At 48.8% G+C, this 17,726-nt stretch overlaps 1 protein-coding gene across 4 annotated transcripts in view; it reads left to right on the top strand.

Moving 5' to 3' along the window:
• The first annotated feature begins 1,041 nt into the window (after positions 1–1,041).
• TFDP2 (transcription factor Dp-2) overlaps positions 1,042–17,726 on the top strand; it is a 164,780-nt gene continuing 148,095 nt past the window's right edge. For 2 of the 4 annotated variants that reach the window (XM_029063587.2, XM_029063582.2), the window contains exon 1: positions 1,044–1,142. The gene's annotated coding sequence lies outside the window, so the exon portion shown is untranslated. Of the gene's footprint in view, positions 1,143–17,726 lie in introns of all 4 variants that reach the window. The other 2 variants (XM_029063595.2, XM_029063602.2) reach the window with 2 other exon arrangements.

Here is a 17,726-nt window from a genome sequence, read left to right as displayed (position 1 = left end):
GGGTTCTAACCCCGCCTCTGCCCCTTATCTGCTGTGTGACCTTGGGTAAGCCACTTCACTTCTCTGGGCCTCACTTCCCTCGTCTGTAAAAGAGAAGCAGCGTGGCTCAGTGGAAAGAGCCCGGGCTTGAGAGTCAGAGGTCGTGGGTTCTAATCCCGGCTCTGCCCCTTGTCAGCTGTGTGACTGTGGGCAAGACTGTAAGCCCGTCAAAGGGCAGGGACCGTCTCTATCTGTTGCCGACTTGTCCATTCCAAGCGCTTAGTCCAGTAGTAAGTGCACATAGTAAGTGCTCCATAAATACGATTGAATGAATGAAGTCACTTCCCTTCTCTGGGCCTCAGTGAGCTCATCTGTCAAATGGGGACGAAGCCCGGGGGCCTCCCGTGGGACCGCCCGACGACCCTGTCTCTCCCCCAGCGCTTAGGACAGCGCTCTGCACATATCGCTCAATAAATACGAGTGAGTGAATGAAGTCACTTCCCTTCTCTGGGCCTCAGTGAGCTCATCTGTGAAATGGGGACGAAGCCCGGGAGCCTCCCTGGGACCGCCCGACGACCCTGTCTCTCCCCCAGCGCTTAGGACAGCGCTCTGCACAGAGTAAGCGCTCCATAAATACGACTGAATGAACGAACCAAGTCACTTCCCTTCTCTGGGCCTCCGTGACCTCATCTGTGAAATGGGGACGAAGCCCGGGGGCCTCCCTGGGACCGCCCGACGACCCTGTCCCTCCCCCAGCGCTTAGGACAGCGCTCTGCACGTAGTGAGCGCTTAGCAAACCCCAGCATTACGCTGATGACGCTGGCGAGCAGAGCTGGGCCGAGGGGTCCGGGGGCGGCTGCCTCGGCCGGTCCCCAGCGCGGTCCGGCGCCCGGGGCCGCGCTGCCCCCCTCGGTCCGCCCCCGCCGCTCATTGGCCGGCGGAGGGGCGGCGGCGGCCAATGGGCGGGGGCGGCCCGGCGGCGGGGGCCAATCGGCGGGCGGCCCGCCCCCGGAGCGGAGCGGTGCGGCCCCCGGAGGGACCCCCGGAGGGACCCCCGGCCCCGGCCGGACGAGGGAGGCCCGGCTGGGCCCCGCTCACCCCGACCTTGACCTTTGCCCTTTGCCCCCGGCCTGCAGCCGCCTCCTCGCCGGACCCCCAGCCAGGTAAACCCCCCCCCCCCGCCCTCCGCCCCTTCCTCTCTGCCCGCCCCTCCAGTTTGCTCCTTCCTTCCAGCCCGTGCCTTCGCCCCTCGCTCGGCGCAGAGCCCTGCGCTAAGCGCTTGGACAACTCGGCCCCAGGCAGAGCAGCCCATCCTTGCCCCAAGAAGGGCTCGCAGTCTAAGCAAGGAGGCAGAACGGCACAGCCAAAGAGAACTAAACCAAACCGAGGCAGCCTCAGCGAGATTGATAAAATCGTATTTATTGAGCCCTTACTAGGGGCAGAGCGCTGTGCCAAGCGCTTGGACTGGCAACTCGGCCCCAGGCAGAGCCCATCCTTGCCCCACGACGGGCTCGCAGTCTAAGCAAGGAGGCAGAGGGCAGAGCCAAAGAGAACTAAACCAAACCGAGGCAGCATCAACGAGATAGATAAAATTGCATTTATTGAGCACTTGGTGCAGAGCACTGTGCTAAGCGCTTGGACAACTCGGCCCCAGGCAGAGCCCATCCTTGCCCCACGAAGAGCTCACAGGCTAAGCGGGGGAGACAGAGGGCAGAGTCAAAGAGAACTAAACAAAACCGAGGGAGCCTCAGCGAGATAGATACAATCGTATTTCTTGAGCGATTACTAGGTGCGGAGCACTGTGCTAAGCGCTTGGACAACTCGGCCCCAGGCAGAGCCCATCCTTGCCCCACGACGGGCTCAGTCTAAGCAAGGAGGTAGACGGCACAGCCAAAGAGAACTAAACAAAACCGAGGCAGCCTCAGCGAGATAGATGAAATTGTATTTATTGAGCACTTACTAGGTGCAGAGCACTGTGCTAAGCGCTTGGACTGGCAACTCGGCCCCAGGCAGAGCCCATCCTTGCCCCAAGAAGGGCTCGCAGTCTAAGTGGGGGAACAGAGGGCAGAGCCAAAGAGAACTAAACAAAAACGAGGCAGCCTCAGCGAGATGGATTCAATCATATTTCTTGAGCGATTACTAGGTGCAGAGCACTGTGCTAAGCGCTTGGACTGGCAATTCGGCCACAGATAGAGACCATCCCTGCCCCGTGAAGGGCTCGCAGTCTAAACTGGGAGACAGACAGCAGAGCAAAAGAGAACTAAACAAAAACAAGGCAGCATCAGCAAGATAGATTCAGTCGTATTTATTGAGCGCTTACTGTGTGCAGAGCACTGGACTAAGCACTTGGAATGGACAATTCGGCCACAGATAGAGACCATCCCTGCCCAATGACGGGCTCACAGTCTAAGCAGGGAGACAGCAGAGCAAAACAGAACAAAACAAAAACAAGACAACATCATCAAGATAGATTGAATCACATTTATTGAGCATTTGCTATGTGCAGAGCACTGGACTAAGCGCTTGGAATGGACAATTCGGCAACAGATAGAGACAATCTCTGCCCAGTGATTAGATGCAGTCTAATCGGGAGAGACAGACAGCAGAACAAAACAAAAACAAGACAACATTATCAAGATAAATAGAATCAAGGGGATGTCCACCTCAGTAACAAAATAAATAGGGTAATAATATATACAAATGAGCACAGTGCTCAGGGGAGGGGAGAAGGGAGGAGGAGAGGGTGGGGGGGAGGGGGAGCAGAGGGAAAGGGGAGGCTCAGTTTGGGAAGGCCTCTTGGAGGAGGAGCACTTACTATGTGCAGAGCGCTGGACTAAGCGCTTGGAAGGCACAATTGGGTCTCAGAGAGAGACCATCCCTGCCCCACACCGGGCTCACTGTCCACAAGTGGGGCTGCGGGAGACAGACTACAAAACAGCAGAGCAAAACAAGTAGTCAGGCATCCACACCATAGTCATCAGCATCCGCAGCCCATTTATGAAGCACCTCACTCCCTGCCGGCCACTCTGCTACTCAGCCATTCACTCATTCCCTCGTATTTATTGATGATTGCATTCGTTAAGCGCTTACTGCGTGCATAGCACTGTTCTAAGCGCTGGGAGGGATACAAGGTGATCAGGTTGTCCCACGTGGGGCTCACAGTCTTAATCCCCATTTTACAGATGGGGTAACTGAGGCACAGGGAAGTGAAGTGCCTTGCCCAAAGTCACACAGCTGACAAGTGGCTGAGCCGGGATTTGGACCCACGACCTCCGACTCCCAAGGCCGGGCTCTTTCCACTGAGCCACGCTGCTTCTCTACTGTTGAGCCCTTACTATGTGCAGAGCGCCGGACTTAAGCGCTCGGAAGGGACAGTTGGGCCACAGATAGAGACCATCCCTGCCCCACGCCGGTCTCACGGTCTACAAGGTGGGGAGGGACAGAAAAGCAAAACAAGTAGGCATCAGTAGCATCAAAATAATTAAATAGAATCGTAGATATAGACACATCATTAATAAAATAGAGCAGTAAATATGTACAAATAAGCACAGTGCTGAGGGGAAGGGGGAAGAGCAGAGGGAGGGAGTAGGGGCAAAAAGGAGGAGACGGGGAGCAGAGGGAAAGGGAGGGCTCAGTCTGGGAAGGCCTCCTGGGGGAGGTGAGCTCTCAGTAGGGCTTTGAGGAGGGGAAGAGAGTTAGTTTGGCGGCTGGGAGGACGGAGGGCATTCCAGGTCAACGGCAGGACGTGGGCCGGGTAGTAAGCGCTGAAGCGGAGGGGGACGCGCGGGACCGACAGGACCGGCCGGGGGTCGGGGGTGCTTGCAGCTGGCTGCTGCTCTGCGTAATAATGATGATGATGGTGATGGCATTTAAGCGCTCACTATGTGCCAAGCACTCATAATGATGGTATCTTTTATGCACTTACTATGTGCCAAGCACTCATGATGATGGTATCTCTTATGCACTTACTATGTGCCAAGCACTCATAATGATGGAATCTCTTATACGCTCACTATGTGCCAAGCACTCATAATGATGGTATCTCTTATGCACTTCCTATGGGCCAAGCACTCATACTGATGGTGGTTCTTATGCACTTAACTATGTGCCAAGCTCTCATAATGATGGTAGTTATTACGCTCTTACCATGTGCCAACCACTAGTAATGATGGCATTTTTTATGCACTTACTATGTGCCAACCACTAGTAATGATTCTATTTATCGTGATAATGTTGTCTTGTTTATGTTTCGTTCTGTTTTGCTCTGCCGTCTGACTCCCCCGATTAGACTGTGAGCCCGTCACTGTGCAGGGATCGGGTCTTATCTGTTGCCGAATTGTACATTCCAAGCGCTTAGTCCAGTGCTCTGCACATAGTAAGCGCTCAATAAGTACTATTGAATGAATGAATGAATGATGATGGTATTTCTTTTGCACTTACTATGTGCCAAACACTAATAATGATGGTATTTCTTAAGCACTTATTACATGCCAGGCACCGTTCTAAGCGCTGGGGTAGTCAGAAGGTCATGCGTTCTGATCCAGGCTCCACCGCTTGTCTGCTCTGTGACCTTGGGCAAGTCACTTTACTTCTCTGTGCCTCGATTACCTCATCTGTAAAATGAAGACTGTGAGCCCCACGTGGGACAGGGACTGTGTCCAACCCTATCTGCTCGAGTCCACCCTAGTGCTTAGTACAGTGCCTGCCACATAGTAAGTGCTTAACAAATATAATTATTTATTATTATTATTATTACAAGATGATCGGGTTGGCCGCACTCCCTGCCCCATACAGGGCTCACAGTCTTCATCTCCATTTTAAAAGTGAGGGAACTGAGGCCCAGAGGAGTAAAGTAATAATAATAATAGTGACGGTATTTGTTAAGTGGTTACTATGTGCACTCTTCTAAGCGCTGGGGAGATACAGGGTCAGCAGGCTGTCCCACTTGGGGCTCACAGTCTTCATCCTCATTTTCCAGATGCAGTAATTGAGGCCTAGGGAAATGAAGTGACTGGTCCAAGGTCACACAGCAGACAAGTGGTGGGGCCGGGATTAGAACCCATGACCTTCTGACGCCCAGGCCCGGGCTGTAGCCACTAGGCCGTGCTCCTGGGCAGCGGTGGCCCCCGTGGCCATCAGTCGGGTGTCCTGTGGGACCTCCACCTCCCTGCAGCCCCGCGAGTGCCGCCCTCGGTTCCCCCGGGCCGGGAACCTGCCCCAGTCCGGCCGGGGTACCCCGGGGACCCAGAATGGAACCGGCCCGGGGCACGGGGCACACGGCACACGGGACTACCCTCCCCACCACACTCACACACATTTCTAGTTCATTCAGTCATCTTTATTGAGCGCTGAGCACTGTCCTAAGCGCTTGGCAGCATGGACTAGTAGATAGAGCACGGGCCTGGAAGTCAGAAGGTCACAGGCGCTGATCCCAGATCCCCCACTTGTCTGCTGGGTGACCTTGGGCAAGTCACTTCGTTGTTCTGGGCCTCAGTTACCTCATCTGGAAAATGGGGATGGAGACTGTGAGCCCAACGTGGGACGGAGGCTGTTCCCAACCCAATTTCCTTGTCTCCACTCCAGCGCTTAGTACAGTGCATGGCACAGAGTAAATGCTTAACAAATATCATCATTATTATTATTATTACTAAGCACTTTCTAGTCTCCACAGGCCTTCAATATGTGGAATCTGTAGGCTCCAGCCCTCCTCGGACCCTTTCCCTCCTCTCTCCTTTTCAAGCGAGTTGACAGTTTTTGTTTTTTCTTGCCCAGTTTTAATCCTCATATCACTTTTCGTTTATCAAAAATCGAAAGGTTGGCCGACACAGACCCTGCGCAAGACAACGTAGTCCCTGTGCAAGACAAGGGGCCCTGCTAAGGGTTTTGTTAAACGCTTATTATGTAACAGGCACCGTTCTAGGCACTGAGGTAGATTCAAGCTAATCAGGTTGGACACAGTCCCTGTCCCACATGGGGTTCACGGTCTTCATCCCCATTTTACAGTTGAGGGAACTGAGGCCCAGGGAAATGACGTGCCTAAGGTCACAGAGCAGACAAGTGGCAAAGTTGGGATTGAAGCCCAGTTCCTTCTGGCTCCCAGGCCTAGGCTCTATCCACTAGGCTTCGCTGCTTCTTGTGAACAACCTATCTGAATGACTTCTGAACTCTAGAATTTACCCTGCCCCTAACAGTAGGGTTTTTCATCGTCGTCGTTATTGTTTTAATCCCAAGAAGTTTTCTTAACCTTCCTTGCAGTGATCCAGACAGCAGAGTGACGATCATAATCTTGATTCCGTTTCAATTCAACATCCAATGTTATTACTTTGTCTACTTTATGATAACCTAATTTTTGTCACTTCTGATTTGACATTCCAATAGCTGGCTAAGAACTTGAAAGTTTTTTTTATCATTGATTTTCTTGCCCCTCTCAGGTATTTTCAAGGTTGCGACTGTATGCTCAAGCAGGAAAGAAAATGATAAGCAGTCTTATTTTTTGTTCCTTTAACTTTCACCCTGGTATTCTCTCTTTTTGAACGTATTTAATATTTCTTAAGAGACTTGGATTCTAATCCCGGCTCTGCCACTTGCTTGATGGATAGCCTCAGGCAAGTCACTTGACTTCTGTGCCTCAAGTTCCTCATCTGTAAAATGGGGATTAAACAGCTCGTCTCCTTCTCCCCTTACACGGTGAGCCTCTTTGGGAGAGGGACCGTGTCTGATCCGATCGTTTCGTATCTACCCTAGTGCTTAGCCTATAGTAAGCACTTAGCAAAAGCCAGAATGGTTATAGTATTGTCTGCCCGTTGTCAGGTTGTGCCTTGTGACAGATGCAAGAACAGCTTTTCTCCGCTCAGTATCACTTGCCCTTTAAGTCCTGTGTGGTTCTTTGTACTCAGACGAAGCCCCACATCTCACCAGACGCCCAGTCTCCCTTCCCGGTTCAGTGACTAGTTTACTTTCTGAGCTCTGGTAAACAGGTTATAAGATGTCCACATCCCGGGTACCTTAATGCCTCCTGGAAGGCGGGCGTCTGACTGGTGACTTCCAGATTGTCTCTGATGATCAGAAATCTCTACAGTTCAAACAGTAAATTCTCTATCTAGACTGGAAGTGAATCAATAAGTGTTTCCTTGCGAAGTCTAATCATGTTTAATAAAATATAATTTTAGCAGATATAATGGTCAAGCCGGGGGTTAAAATAATTCCTTGAGACTCTCCTCAAATGGTGAGATCCCCTTAGTGACAGGTGTGATGATAGAGATAGCATTATGGTGGTGTAAACATCTAGTCAATTGTCCAATGAAATAGGGTTGCATTTGTAATGTCGTGTTCAGGAGAGGTTTCGTTGTAGTACTAACCCTGTTCCCGATGCCGAGTGCCTGTGTGAGACTCTTTCTTCCATCACCACATCACATTGTATCCAAACTGACGCGTATTTTTGGTCGAACATTCCTTAAATCCCCATCTAAAGAAGAGTAATAATAATAATAATGATGATGGTATTTGTTAAGTGCTTACTATGTGCCAAGCACTGTTCTAAGCGCTGGGGTAGATACAAGGTAATCGGGTTGCCCCAAGTGGGGCTCAGAGTCTTCATCCATGTTTTACAGATGAGGTAACTGAGGCACAGAGAAGTTAAGTGGCTTGCCCAAAGTCACACAGCTGACAAATGGGAGAGCCGGGGTAAGAACCCATGACCTCTGACTCCCAAGCCTGTGCCGTTTCCACTAAACCATGCTGTTTCTCCTGTCACCTGTCACCCGGGGACAGGTTCGTTTGGGAATCGGCTCGGCGGGCGAGACAGAGAGAGAGAGAGAGACACCGGGGTTGGAAAGGTTGAGTTTTATACAAAATTTATTCCACGAGGCAAATAGAATTATTTGATTATTTTGGATGCAGCGAACCAAATTATTTGATTATTTTGGATGCGACAAATTGAACTATTTGATTATTTTGGATGCGGCAAGTTGAACTATTTGATTATTTTGGATGTGGCGAATTGAACTATTTGATTATTTTGGACTCGGCGAATTGATCCTCCCTTTCAAACAGGCAAACGTGCTATAGGGCAGAATTTTACTCTATGGATTTTAAGATGTTCATTTAAATCGTATTTTATTGAGTGCCTACTGTATGCAGAACACTGTATTAAGCACTCGGGAGAGTACAATATAACAATAAACAGACACATTCCCTGTCCACAATGAGCTTCAGTCTAGAGATGTGGACATGGCTATTCTTGGGTGTGTATGGGTTGGAAAAGTCAGAGGGAAGATTTCGTGAATTGCTATCCGTACTTTTATTGGGCAGATAGAGTAGTTTTGAGTATTGTCGCTCTCTTCCCTGTTGCAAAGAACAGAAATGGAAGAATTTTTAAATTTGAAGAACACTTTTGATTCCAAACAAATTTGCATAAGATATGATTTTTAATTTGGGGTTTAGGTGGTATTTTCAGTGTATAAAGTCAGAGGCTGAGAATTAAAATATTGTGGAAATAAGCAAGCCCATTTGTTCAGACCTCGAGTTTGAACTGTTGTTCCTTATTCTTCAAAGAAATCAAAAGCACCATGTCGTAGTGGAACAAGCACGGTCCTGGAAGTCAGGGCACTTGGGTTCTAATTCTGAGTCTGCCATTTGTCTGCTCTGTGATGCTGGGCAAGTCACTTAACTTCTCTGTGTCACAGTTTCCTCATCTGTAAAATGGGGACTAAATCCTTCTCCCTCCTTTAATTAGACTGTGAGCCCCATATAGCACAGGGACTGTGTCTGATTATGTCTTATTTATCCCAGGGGTTAGTCCAGGGCTCGGCACATAGAAAGTGTTTAACGCCGTACTGAAAATGACAATTATCATCTATTTAGTGAAGTTAATGGTCAGAAAATTAATGCATTCAATCATGAACCAGCCCAACAAATTTCCATTAATTGGTTCTGATTCCTTATCCATCAATCTCTAGTATTTATTGAGCACCACTTCTGTGCAGCACAGTGTACTAACTGGAAGAGGGAAGTAGAGTTAGCAAACCCTGTGAGACGCTTACAATCTGGCGGGGGACCTAGAGAACAGTAATCAATAAATGGGATTTATTGCATCCTTAACGTGTGCAGAGCCTTATATAAGCGGTTGGGAGAGGACAGTACAGCAGAGTTGGCAGACACATTCCCTGCCCACAGGGAGCTTACAGCCTAGGGGAACTGGAGCCGGTCTGCAAAATGAGGAAGAAGACTTAAAAAAACGAGTGTAATAATTATGGTATTTGTTAAGCGCTTACTATGTGTCAGGCACTGTGCTGATCACCGGGATGGTTACAAGCGAATCGGGTCGTACCCCGTTCCTGTCCCACTTAGGGTTCACAGTCTCAATCCCCATTTTACGGATGAAGTAGCCGAGGCCCAGAGAAGTGCAGCGACTTTCCCAAGGTCACGCAGCAGATAAGGGGCGGAGCCGGGGTTAGAACCCGTGACCTGTAAATATTTCACTCACACACCCTGTGGTAGAATCACTATAAAGGAGATTTGAACTCCCTGAGTTGGGCATGGAGGCTTTTGCAAGAAAGCAACTTACCGGCTGGAGCCATGCTTAACCTAGGTAAGAAACATTGTGTTTGGAAACACTATTCATTCATTCAGTCGTATTTATTGAGTGCTCAGTTTGTGCAGAGCACTGTAGTAAGCACTCAGGAGAGTACAATATAACGATAAACAGGTACATTCCCTGCTGCCCACAGCGAGTTTGCAGTCTAGAGGGAGTAACAGATATGAATATGAATAAATAAGTGACAGATATAATAATAACAATGATGTTATTTATTAAGCGCTTACTATGTGCCAGACACTGTACTAATCGCTGGACATGTTTCCTGGGGGTGGGAGAGGGGATGAACAAAGGGAGCAAGTCAGGGCGACCCAGAAGGAAGAAGAGGAACGTTATGTTGTTGCACCGTCTCCCCCTCTAGACTCTAAGTTCGTTGCGGGCAGGGAATGTGTCTGTTATACTGATGTATTGTACTCTCCCATGCGCTTAATACAGTGCTCCGCACGCTGGAAGCGCTCAAAAAATACGATCGACTGACTAGAAAGAGCTCACACTTCTTGGTGTTTGACGTGTTGGCTGGCAAGACTAATGAGAGCCTAGAATCATGCCAGGAATGTGGGCAGTCTGGAAATCTTGTGAGCCCAAAGCCGTGACTCGAGCAACAAAGGGTAGGGAAATGTGTGTTCACCTTCACGAAGGAGCGGGGGCTGCTGCCAGAGCCCACCTGGCAGGAGTGTCAGTGGAGCGCACACAGTGTGAGGAGCACTGGACTAAACGCTTGGGAGAGGAAGGTAGAATTTGCAATCTAGTGGGGGAGACGAACACTAAAATATATTACAGCTACGAGGAAGAAGGTTTAAGAGGAAATGTGTATGAGATAGTGCTTAAATAATAGGGTAGGTAAGATATGTACCTGTTTATCTTGTGTATATATGTACATATTTTTTATTCTATATATTTTATTAATGATGTGTATATATCTATAATTCTATTTATTTTGATGCTATTGATGCCTGTCTTCCTGTTTTGTTTTGTTTTGTTGTCTGTCTCCCCCTTCTAGACTGTGAGCCCGTCGGTGGGTAGGGATTGACTCTATCTGTTGCCGAATTGTACTTTCCAAGTGCTAGTGCAGCGCTCTGCACACAGTAAGTGCTCGATAAATACGATCGAATGGATGAATAGATGCTGTGGGAGGTTGCGAATACTTAAATGCTCATGTGGCACTGAAGTGGCGGTTGTGGGAATGTAAGGTAGGGAAATAAGAAATTCATCAGGGCAGGCCTCTTAAAGCAGGTGGGATCCCAGAAGGGCTTTGAAAACGGGGCGAGCGATGAGGCGTCGGGTTTGCAGGGGCAAACTGTGAGCAGGGGGTCGGTAGCAGGCGAGGTGAGAGTGAGGCCCAGGAGGTTAACTTGAGAGGAACAGAGAGGGGGAACTGGGATATTATCGGAGAAGAGAGTGGGTAAGTATGGGGGAGATGGATCGCTCAGTCACTGGTATTTGTTGAATACTTACCCTGCGCAGAGCACCGTACTAAGCATTTGGGAGGCTACAGTACAACAGAGTCGGTCGATGCAGTCCCTGTCCACAAGGATCTTACAGTCTAGAGGGAAAGAGCCTGTAAGCCGGTGGTCAGGGGTTGGGGCTCAAAGAGCAATAGTGGCCAGTTGGAGATGTTGGAAGAGCGGGGAAGCGATGTGGCAGAAAATGATTCAGGCAGCTGACTCGTGTGGATTGGAGAGGGAAGAGACTGAGGCCAGGGAGACCAGGCTGATGCAGTAGTCGAGTCAGACGGGACAAGTGCGTGGACCGGGGTGGCAGCTGTTCGTTCAGATGGAGAGGCAGCGGCCGGATCCTGGAGATGTCACGGCCCTGCGGGCCGTGCCCTTAGATGAGTCGCTTGGTCATCGAAGGCCCCGGCCCTGCCCAGCGTGCAGATCTTCCGGAGGTCGGCGTCGAGGCCGGACAAACCCCGGTTTTACCCTGTCTGATAGGGCCCAAGCCAAGGAGACCCCAGAAACCCAGCCTGGGCAGTCACGGCACCTTCGGGCAGGAGGAAGTAGAACAACGGGGTGGAGGAGGTGTCCGGATCGCCCACCCCACATAAAGTAAACGACACTGAAGGGAAGAGAGTTTTGTCTCAAGGTGGATACCGGTCTGTTGGATAAACTGCTGAAATGAACCCTGACGCTTTCTGCCAAAACCTTCAGACTTGTTTAGTTCCACTTCCTGTTTGTGCAGAATTTTCTCTGGTAACTCATAGTCTGGAAAGAAATGGTTTGACTCAAAAGAGCCCTTTTCTGAAAGCAGAGAGCTCTTACTAATTTCAACTGGCTACATCAAACTCAACTCCTTACTAATGTATATTCTGTCTGTGAATCTCTGGTTGAGCTTTATCTGTTTGGTGCTTCACGAGATGAACCATTCCTCACAGTTTTTTCAGTGTGGGGCTTAGCCATTGATTGGGTTGGTTGTCTTTCTTTTCACTGTAACCTATGAGTGACTGCCCCTGCATTTCATAACTCAGATATTTCTGTGTAGATGATGAAGTTTGTGCAACATGACCACAAAAAAGTGACTCTGATGTGTTCTATTTTTGAAATGTGATTTCCACAGAGTAAAAAAAAAATGGTGGAGGGGATATTTAGTATGTGCCGAGCACTGTACTAAGTTGTCAGCTGTGTGACTGTGGGCAAGTCACTTCACTTCTCTGTGCCTCAGTTACCTCATCTTAAAATGGGGGTTAGGACTGTGAGCCACGTGGGACAACCTGATTCCCCTGTGTCTACCCCAGCGCTTAGAACAGTGCTCTGCACATAGTAAGTGCTTAACAAATACCAACATTATTATTATTATTATTACTGAGGTAGATTCCAGATCATCAGGTCCCACATGGGGCTCACAGCCTAAGGAAAAAGGAGAACAGGTATTGAATCCCCATTTTGCAGATGAGGGAACTGAGGGACAGAGAAGTTAAGTGACTTGCCCAGGTTACACAGAGAATACGTGACAGAGCCGAGATTTAGAACCCTGGCCCTCTGACTCCCAGGCTGGTGCTCTTTCCATTAGGCAACACTGAAAACTGAAACACTGAAATCCTATTAAGCTAAGCATTTGCCTTGACAGTTGATTTCAATTTCAAATTCTGAGTTCGGTTTGGGAAGCGTAACACATACTTCGGAGCTTTATTTTCTTTTCTAATGAGGCTCCTACATTTTTCCTACTGTATCTTGACTTGTTTTTGTCACCGTTGCAGATCTGGGTCTCCCCTTTTGGGCTGAATTGTGGAGTAAGAGTGCTAAAGAACTCTTAGAGAAGCAGCGTGGCGCAGTGGAAAGAGCACGGGCTTTGGAGTCAGGGCTCATGAGTTCGAATCCCAGCTCTGCCACTTGTCAGCTGTGTGACTGTGGGCAAGTCACTTAACTTCTCTGTGCCTCAGTTCCCTCATCTGTAAAATGGGGATTAAGTGTGAGCCCCACGTGGGACAACCTGATTCCCCTGTGTTTACCCCAGCGCTTAGAACAGTGCTCGGCACATAGTAAGCGCTTAACAAATACCAACATTATTATTATTATTATTATTATTAAAGAACCAGCACGGCATAGTGGGTAGAGCCCGGGCCTGGGAGTCAGACGGTCACGGGTTCTAATCCCAGCTCCTCTACTTGTCTGCTGGGTGACCTTGGGAGAGTCACTTCACTTCTGGGCCTCAGTGATCTCCTTTGTAAAATGGGGATTGAGACTGTGAGCCCCATGTGGGACTTGGATTGTGTCCAACCCGATTTACTCTTATAATAATTATGGTATTTGTTAAGCGCTTACTCTGTGCTGAGCACTGTTCTAAGCTCTGGGGTAAATACAAGGTAATCAGATTGTCCCATGTGGGGCTCACATTTTTTTTTAAATCCCCATTTTTACAGATGAGGTAATTGAGGCACAGAGAAGTTAAGTGGCTTGCCCAAGGTCATGCAGCAGATGAGTGGCGGAGTCAGGATTAGAACCCACGACCTCTGACTCCCAAGCCTGTGCTTTTTCGACTAAGCCCCGCTGCTTCCCAGTGCTTAGTACAGTGCCTTGGCACATAGTAAACGGCAGCTGTGTGACTGTGGGCTAGTCACTTAACTTCTCTGTGCCTCAGTTACCTCATCTGTAAAATGGGGATTAAGACTGTGAGCCTCACTTGGGACAGCCCGATTCTCCTGTGTCTACTCCAGCGCTTAGAATAGTGCTCTGCATGTAGTAATCGCTTAACAAACACTATAATTATTTATTATTATTATAAAGGGTTGCAATCCTAGTCATTTCCCTCTCATATCCTGGAAAACAGTTTAACCTCCTCTAATGTCATATTGCGGTGGGGCGTAGAGATGAAATATCAGAGTTAAGATGAGTGGTGAAGGTGTAGGATGTCCCTGGCCCCAGAATCAGGAGGCTGGAGTCAAGTACTTCATCAGCCAGGTCCTCTCCCTTCCCCACCTCGGTGGGGAATCCAGTGAATCCAAAAACTCAGTAGAGTTGGCCTTGAGGCGAGGCAGGTCCAGCTCTGCAAGAGTCAGGAACTTGTGAGAGGAGTGACCGATAGAGAAGCAGCGTGGCTCAGTGGAAAGAGCACGGGCTTTGGAGTCAGAGGTCATGGATTCGAATTCCGGCTCGACCACTTGTCAGCCGTGTGACTTTGGGTAAGTCACTTAACTTCTCGGTGCCTCAGTTACCTCATCTGTAAAATGGGGATTAAGACCGTGAGCCCCACGTGGGACAACCAGATTCCCCTGTGTCTACCCCAGCGCTTAGAACAGTGCTCGGCACATAGTAAGCGCTTAACAAATACCAACATTATTATTAGACTCCGTGGCCTGAATTCAGGATGGAATCAGAGAGGAAGCAAAAAAAAAGCATTAAGGAAAACGCATCCACAAGTGTGATGAGGAAAAGTTCAAGTCTAATCTGACCCGGGAACACACTTGGAGAGAGGGAGAGAAGTATTTTGTGTTCAGGGAGGCTTTATATGCTCCAGATGCAGTTGAACATGGTTGATGGCTGAATCTAGAGCTGAACATCTCAGCGGTTTCCTCGGCCAAAAACAAAGTGACACACCCTTCAATCAAATAAAACCCCCTGATGGCATTTACTCGTGGGTATTTTGTGGACATCCTTTCCGTGACTTTTCTCCTCCTTCCAGGTCAGGTGAACAGCCTGGAAGCGTCAAGAAACAAAGCCATACACTTTTTAGGCTTTCTGCTCAGCTTTAGATTGCCCTCTAAGTCACTGTTTACCTTCCCGATGAGCTCAGCACCACACTGAAAGCATCCTGGTTCTAATTATCTATGTTTTCAGTAATTTCAGCAGAACCAAACCTTTTTCCTTGCTGCCTAATTCTGGAACAGTTGTTTTAGCAGTAAATAGAAATTCAAGGAAAACCACCCCGCAAACTCAGTGCATCATGTCGGAGAAGTCATGTTCATCCTCTCTGGACATTAATTACACCACACACCACCTTTAAAATCCCTTTGGTAAACTCTCCTGTGAGATTGATCAGTTAAGTGCCAGAGAAATGCTTTTCTACATGAAAAAAGAGGCAAGTCGGTGAGAGGTCGTGGTCAAGATCTCTGGCAACCCCGGCTCAGAGAAGCCGTCGTGGTGGCGACTAACTTGAACCCGAGCAGATGCTCGGGCCAGTTGGGCCAACTAAGCTGCTTGTGTCCTGGGGAAGGAGAAGCTTGTGTCGTGTGACTAATAGCCCCGGGGATGTCCTGGCCATCTGGGTCCCAGGATTCCAGGGGGAAATGGGTGACTAGGCCACCACTTTCCACCTGCTCCCTGCAGAAGCGGAAGCAGGGCGAGAAGCCCGTTCCGGGATGAGTGTCCGTCTCCGATGGGGCTCTGAGAATGAGCCGCTCCCTCCTTCCCTCCTACCCATCAGGCCTGGAGAAGAGGTAGAGCCTGGGAATGTCAGGAATCAGAGGAGTGAGGGGAGAAAGGGAAAGGGAGGAGAGAAGGGAGTAGAAAAAAGGAAAGGGCTTGAGATTCAGGCAGCCGTAAAAGGAAAAAGGAATAAAAGGATAGGGAGTTGAGTAGCTGGGGGTGAGGGAGAGGGACACAGAAAGAGGAGGGAAAGGATGTAGAGCAATTAAAAGAGATGAGCAAGGCAGAGAAAGGTCAATAATAAGTCAAGGGAAAGGAGACTCCAAAGAGGAAATGAGGTAAGGCACCAGAAGGGGCCAGGAGGACTGACCACTAGTAATAATACTCATTAAGCACTTACTGTGTGCAGAGCACTGAATTAAGCGCTGGGAGAGAATGCACAGGTAAGGAGTAGACACCGTCCCTGACCCTCACAACCTAAAGTCTGAGAGAAGTTGCTCTCCATAGAGGCCGGTAAACAGAGAGAGAAAGAGACAGGCAGATCAGGATAAGAGTCACGGCAAAAGTTGGAGGGTGTCAGATTATCAGAAAGAGGTACTCTTTTTGCTGTCTTTGTTTTTCTCATTTTGCCAGTTTGTCCCCTTCCCTAGCCCGGCCCCTTCCCCCACCAAAACCTCGCTCCTTCTTTGTTCCGTGTTTCTTTAGTTAACTGCTGGTGCCGTCCTGAGTCTGCTCTTGCCGCTTTTCTCTGACCCGTGCCGGGCTCCCCGTTGCCACCACCTATGGCGAAAGGCAGGACTAGGACCGGCCACCGGCTGCCTCTTGGACTCAGGGGGCCATATTTTCGGCATCTGGTTACTAAACTCATAACTCTTCCTGTTCTGAGAGGAACTGCAGTATGAGACATCATCGAGCCATTTATTTTAGAACGCGTTCAAGTATATTTAGCAAAAAGGAAAAGCCTCCCTTTCAATCTGGAATTGCTTTAGTTTGACTTTGATCTCGGCCTCTTTCTATCGAATCCTTTATAGAATCGCCTCTGTGAGCGCTAATTTCAGAGCAAGTTGCATCCCTATGCCTCCAGGCCTGGGCCCTCTAGCTAAGAATACATTATATTGTCTTGCTACCGTTTCACTTCACTCTTCAAATCAGCTGATAAAATGTAACCTTCTCAAAATAGCAGTGAAATCACCCAATAAAGTGGACAAACTGAGCAATCTATAAAGCATATGAATGATGTGTGGATGCATTAAGCTGAAAGAAAGGAGAAATTTCAGTGTAGACTCTTCACTGTCAATTGTACGTAAATGTTTTGAGTAATGCTGTCGGATTGATTACAGTTTCAGGGAAGATGAATTAGTGCTATTTGGGATCAGATTTCCACCCCGAGAAAGGATGGCTACATTCTGGAGCCGTTCCTGGGCCTCCCTGGAAGTCTGGCCTTCTTCTAGGATGATGTTTGGAAGCACAGCTTTCCCATTCCAAATATGCAACCCCACCCCGTGCTCCGTTCGTTTCACCTATTTGACTCATTCTGGGACTAGCAGATACACATACCACTTTCCATTTGAAAATTTCAAACCGCTGAAATGAATTTTGAGAGAAGGGCTGTAGAATAGCAGAAGAGAATGCGCCTGGGGATTCATTCAGTCAGTCGTATTTATTGAGCGCTTACTGTGTGCAGAGCACTGTACTAAGCACCTGGAAAGTACAATTCAGCAAGAAAGACAGTCGGCAAACGGGGGCAGTGGACGACTCAAAATTCCCGATCCGGAGAGGGTCACGGGGTCAGTGGAGCAGGAAAACGGGGTTTGTGCATCGGGTGTCGCGTGGGATGGAGAAGGAACACGGAGACGCTCAGATATCAAGGGTACTTGGTTCCACCGAACGTCCTTGAGTGCCACCGTCGGAAACAGTGCCCAGCGGGATGAACTATTGGGCTGACCTCGGAAGGGTATTGGAGATAGAGTGGTTGAAACTTTTCATTATGGGCCTATCCGAAAGTTTGTTGTTTCCATCATCAGGCTGAGGGTGGCAGTTGGTTTTTTCACAATTCCCTAAGCCGTGGCCAGATCGATGCTGTTGCAGATCCACATCTTGGATCTCTGGGAATGTGTCTGCTAACTCTATGGAATTGTTTTCTCCCAATCGCTTAGTTCAGTGCTCTTGCACCGATTGATTTATACCATTGATTGATTGATCTCTAGGGGCCCATAGAGTGTGTGAATATATATGTGTCTGAGTGTGTGGGTGTATAAATATAATAATAATAGTAATAACTGGAATTTGTTAAGCACTTATTGTGTGCCAGGCACTGTACTAAACGCTTGGGTGGATACAAAGCAAATCGG

This window comes from Ornithorhynchus anatinus, chromosome 1 (assembly GCF_004115215.2).
Source record: "Ornithorhynchus anatinus isolate Pmale09 chromosome 1, mOrnAna1.pri.v4, whole genome shotgun sequence".
In the NCBI taxonomy this organism is placed as follows: Eukaryota; Metazoa; Chordata; class Mammalia; order Monotremata; family Ornithorhynchidae; genus Ornithorhynchus; species Ornithorhynchus anatinus.
Note: the sequence above shows the minus strand (reverse complement) of the source record. Positions and strands in the feature narration are given on the sequence as shown.